Below are 6000 nucleotides of genomic sequence, written 5' to 3' on the forward strand. Positions count from 1 at the left end.
AAAGTGCTGCCTTTAAGTGAAAAGGTGAAAGTTCTTGACTTAATAAGGAAAGAAGAAAAACCACATTTTGAGGTTGCTAAGATCTGTGGTAAGAGTGAATCTTCTATCTATGAAATTATGAAAAATGAAAAACAAATTAATGCTAATTTTGCTGTTGCACCTTGAACTACAAAAGTTAAGGCCATAGTGTGTGACAGGTGCTTAGTTAAAATGAAAAAGGCATTAAATTTGTGGATGGAAGACATGAGCAGAAAACATTGTTTCAATTAACAGCAACATAATGCAGCAGAAAGCATTGAGCTTATATGAAGTCTTCAGCAAGGGATCCCCTGAAATGAGTGACCATATTAATATAACTTTTATTACAGTATATTGTTATAATCATTCTATTTTATTATTAGTTATTATGTTAATCTCTTACTGTACCTAATTTATAAATTGAACTTTATCACAGGTATGTATGTATTGGAAAAAACATAGACTACAGAGGGTATGGCACTATCTGTGTTTTCAGGTATCCACTGAGGATCTTCTAACATATTCTTTGTTGATAAGTGGTGACTACTGTATAGTGATATCTAAATCAGCAATTCCCAAAGTGTGGTTGGGGGTCCACAGGATCAAAATTATTTTATACGAAGACTTTATTTGCCTTTTTCACTCTAATGAAAGTACAATGGGGTTTTCCAGAGTTTACATGTCCTGTGCAACAGATTGAATGAAGAAGCAGATATGAGAATCTTCTATTAGGCCAGACGTTAAAGAGATTTGCAGAAATGTAAAATAATGCCTCCCTTTCACTAAATTCTTTTTGCTTTGGAAAATATTTTTCATTTAAAAATGTTATGTATGTTAACATGTAACATTTATTATTGTTTTTGAATGAAGTAATAAAAAATATTTTACATGTTTGATTTATCTCCTGATACAGTAAATGTTGATAGATATGATCCATATAAAAGCCTTTTGGAATACTCAATACTTTTTAAGAGTGTGAAATGATCATGAGTCTAAACTTCATGGTCCAAACAAATAGCAGGGAGCCAGCCTTTTGACACAAGAGGCAAAGATCTGCTAGAAAAACCTTTGCCGCAAATGGAGCTGTAATCAATTTATTCACTCACGCTATATAAGAGCTGACTGTGAAAACTGACAATTTACACTATAAATAAAATAGCTCCAAATCTTGAGGCAGGTTTACCATGAAGCTAAGAAAGCTTCAGCTTCAGAAGACTTCATCTGCACTAGCCCTTTCCAAGGCCCTGGAAGAGGCCCTGGCACTATGTTCACACAATCATATGCTTTTGTAAAATTTGTAAAAGTAAAAATTTTAACTGCCATCTTTAGATTGCTAATTCTTTCCTCACTGATTTCCCCTCTGTCACTCTTCCCCTTGTCTAGTGGTTTTGGAGTGACTAGCAGGCATTTAAAAATTTTAGCTGAAGGGAAGTTGAGTTAGAACACATTTGGTATGAGTTTAGTGGGATATATTATTTGTAATTTACAGGCACTTCCATGTAAAGTTAAGACATTGCCAGCTGTCCCAGTGTAGGAGTGGAATCCAAGAATATTCCTACCACTCATTGTGCCCACCCACCTAGCACTGTAAAACGAAGATGCAGGGCCAGACGTTTTATAGGTATTTAAATGTGTCCTATGTTCTAGCATCAAAAATACATGGATAGTGGAGGAGAAGCAAAGTTGAAATGGTAGGGAGCCTGAAGCTAATCTATAGGAAATTCTTCCAGTTATTGGTTGTGTAAAGTTTTAAAGATTTAGTTCTTATCAATGCTTAGCCAATAAAAGGAAGTATTTTTTGTCAGAATATAATGAAGATATACGCAGTAAACTAGGATGTCATCAGTTCAAAGAAAACTAATGTGCCTTGAACCCTTTAAAGTCACATATTAAATAGCCTTATTTGAGATTTTCCAAAATATGACAACGATCTTAAAAATTTACACGTCATATCAATAATGAGTTGTGAAGCTGAGAGAAATTTCTAACCTATCCCTATTAATATCATTTGGTTGCCCAAAAAGGACACTTCATATCAAATCTACATATGACTTCTCAACCTGATCATTCCTGCTTGGTTATAGTGAAGATGAGAGATACCTTGGAGAATAGAAAATGATATGACTCTCCTTCTAAATGGTCAAACATTAGAGCAGAACTGCTCTAACTTTAATACCGCAAACCTCCAATAAATCTCTTCTTGTATCTGAAAAAGTTGAACGTGTTCATCAATTAGTGAATGTTTCTTGAAAAAAGTATTATAAGTCCTATATTCTTAAGGGAAAAAAAAACTATTAAGTAGCTATGGCAACAACTAATGAGCAAAAGTGATTTTAAACTCAATTAATAGATCAATGGCTACTAAACCTTGTGAACAATCCTCTGAAAAACCAACCAATTAGTGACAGCCTTCCACTTTTTAAAGTTACCCAAACAGCAAAAGCCTTGTTGGAATGAACACATCTCTGAAAATCAGCCAATTGTCAACAGTCTCTCCACCAAAGTAATCATGTTTCGACAGTTGATATCAACTCACTCCCATCTTTGAAAGTCAGCCAATCTCTGAACTCTACCTTTCATAAAATACTATATAAGATCAGCAAAGAGACTGTGTCAAATAAATAGTGCTTCTACATATAGAAAATAACATAACTAGCTTTTTATTTCACATTATGAATGATGGCTTCTTCCTTTGACATTGAGCACCTGCATGCTTAACAAAAAGAAAAGCCAAAATAGAAGACGTAGACTGTTATTGAAGGTGGTTTTAACCAAATTGCATTCAGACATATGAAACAATTAAAAATCATTTGAGAGAGTGGAGAAGTATTGAACCGTGAAGAGTATAAAATATTGCATACCTTTTCTTAAGAGGAGAATGAATAAAGTTGAATTTGGTAATAGTGGGTAGATTTTTTAGCTGGGAATTAAGATGATGGAAGCAATATTTTAGAAATTTTTGCTATGTGAATTAGAGGAGAAGGAAAGTAGAGCCTAAGCTGGTAATCCAAGATTCATGAAATATATATTTATTGGAACACCTACCTACTGTGTCCAAGACACTGCCTACAGGGCTGTGGAAGATCAAACTTTAATTAGTCTCTGCTCTGAAGGGGTTTATAATCTTGTTGGATAGAGTTAAAACCTGCACTGTGGCAATGGGAATTCATTCATCCAAGAAATATTTGCATACCTATATGAGCCAGACTATGCTAAGAGCTAGGTTTATGATTCTTGCTGTCATAGAATTTAAAGTCCTTTAAAGGAAACTAACAATACACTGAGTAAATAAATCAATAAATATTGATAACTGTAATAAAGGAAAATAACAAAATGCTATGGAAAAGAATAATAGAAAGGACATAATTTAGATTGATAATCTAGGGAAAGTGCCGCTGAAGAAGTGACATATAAACTGAAACTTGAGTTATCCAGGTGAAATGTGTGAATAAATTCTAAAGAAAGAAAATAACATGTGTGAGGACCATGTGGCAGGAAAAAGCTTGGTGCATTTGAGAAGCTAAAAAAAATTCAGTGTGATTGTAATGCTAAGTAAGCAAGGGAGCAACTGGTATGATAGGTATGCAAAGGCTAGATTGTGCAGGGGCTGGTTAGTGCTGTGACAAGTACATTGGGTAGGCATTGAAGTATTTTAAACAGTGGAGTAACAGTATGTAATTTAACTTTAACGAAGGAAAAGTGCAATATAAGAATATGAGTTTTCTTACGAACGACATATCATTGGACATAGGACCATTCCTTGGCACTGAGGCTGATAGGGACTTCTCCTTAATCATGAGCAGGGACATGAAGGTCAAGAAATGAGGGATTCTAGAATGTAGCTGAAACTGAAAACCATTCCAGTCACTAACATCCTGTCACTGTGGCACTAAGGAAAGTGGCTGCAGTGGGGTAGCCAGACCACCTACATCATGTGGCCTCAATAGGGATGCTCCCTGTGGCAGGCAGAATCATAGCCCCTGAAAGATAGCCACATCCTAATCCCTGAAACCGTGAGTATATTACCTTCCATAGTAAAACAACTTTGTGGATGTAATTAAATTAAGGACTGTTACATGGGGAGATTAGCCTGAATCCTCTAAATTGGGCCAGTCTGATTAAATGAGTACTTTCAAGCTGAGAACCTATCCTGGCTATGATCAGAGAAAGAGAACTAAGGATGGAGGCAAAGTCAGATATTTGCTACATTGCTGATTTGAAGATGGAGATGGCATGAAGGAATATGGGAGGCCTCTAGAAACTGGAAAAGGCAAGGAAACAGATTTTCCCTTAGAGCTCCCAAAAAGGAAGGTACCCTTGCCAATACTTTTGATTTTCGCTCAGTGAGACCAATGTCAGAGTTCTGAGCTGTAAGATAATAAATTTGCATTGTTTAAGCCACCAAGTTTGCGGTAATTTGACATAGTAGCAGTAAAAAAATAATACTTGTGTGACCATGACTGAAACAATGGCGGAAAACAATGACATTTCTGAAGGGTCTGAGTAAATTTCCTAATGTTCTCTCCTAGAGGTGAATGTAGTAATTAGGACCGACCCCTTACAGCAGATAAGCATTCTTGATATCATGGGAATTATCTGAGGAAGAGGACTCCAGAGAGAAAGACCTCTCAATAAGCAGGACAGAAGTATTAAAACCTTTAATTTTAATATTAAAAGGTATATGACCTCATGTTGTATCCTCAGCTGGTAAATAAAAATTGCACCATGGTTTCTAGCTTGGAAAACTGGCAGAAGAGTAGTATCGACAACCAAATAAAGAAGTTGGGAAATGAGTCAAATGTATAGAGAAGCTGAAGAATCTGAATCTTATTGGATGTGAAATGACAGGGGTTATCATAGGCTTCAAATTTACTCTAACAACGAATAATTAGTTTGTCAATATTAAGTGGATTTCCATATCCCGACAAAACTTATATAAAAGCTAAAATTCTGACTTTATATTTACCTACAATTCTAATTTAAAATTAATCCATGATTTCTTTGGATTTAATTCTGCTCAACTTGAGTCAACTACAGTTAACTGGTTGATATATGTCCTTCTGTTGTTCGTTGGCAAGGCAAGGCAAGGCTACTTCCTATTGCATTTGTGTTGTTCACCAAATATGTCTAGGGCTTTTCTCTTCCGAGACAGAAAAGCCTGCTCTTCTCCACCTTCTTTGAAATGACATATAGCCAACTAATTTGCTTTGGCCAATGAAGGTGACATGTTTGAAAATCAGAATATTTCAGCATGTGTCCCTTCCCACTGTTGTTGTTACCATGGAAGACCCATATCAAGATAAAGCCTCTACGATTCTAGGTCTCTGGGTTTCTACAATGAACAGTACCCCAAACTCTCCACTGCCTTGACAATCTCCTCTGGATATGTAGCTTAAGTAAAAAAATAAACTTTTATTATGCCAACTTATAAAAACTTAGGTTTGTTTATAACTGCAGCATCGCCTAATCTATATATCAATTTATATACTACCTAAACAAAAAAGTCAAACTTTTCCTTTATGAAACCTATTACCAGAACTGTATTTGTTGATTATATTTTGTACCTGGAATGGACACTGTGGATTGTCTACCTAGTATTCATTCTCCCGTTCTCCAACCTTAGTAAGACTTTCCAAATTGCCTAGCCTTTCAGTTTAGATATGACTTCTGCTTCTTTTTAGGATGTAGAAAATTACAAAGAATTTTGCTCCTAATTTACAATAAGAAAAAAAGCCAGATAATCTACAAAATCATATGATTTCTTGAGCATATCAGATAGCTGCAGTTGAAAGACAAGTAATGCAAGTTCCAAGGAGATGTGGAACACACAGTTTAGATCATTAGCAGACTAAGAAAACTCAGCAAAAAATTTAACAAAATGTTTAAGGCTAACTGTAGGTTGGGATGTCAGTTGGGAGCCTCATACACAAGAGGAGATTGCACTCTTAAATTCTTCCCACGAGTTTAGTGGTACTCAGAGGA

Source organism: Pteropus medius, unplaced genomic scaffold (genome assembly GCF_902729225.1).
Source record: "Pteropus medius unplaced genomic scaffold, Ma_sr-lr_union100, whole genome shotgun sequence".
Classification (NCBI taxonomy): domain Eukaryota; kingdom Metazoa; phylum Chordata; class Mammalia; order Chiroptera; family Pteropodidae; genus Pteropus; species Pteropus medius.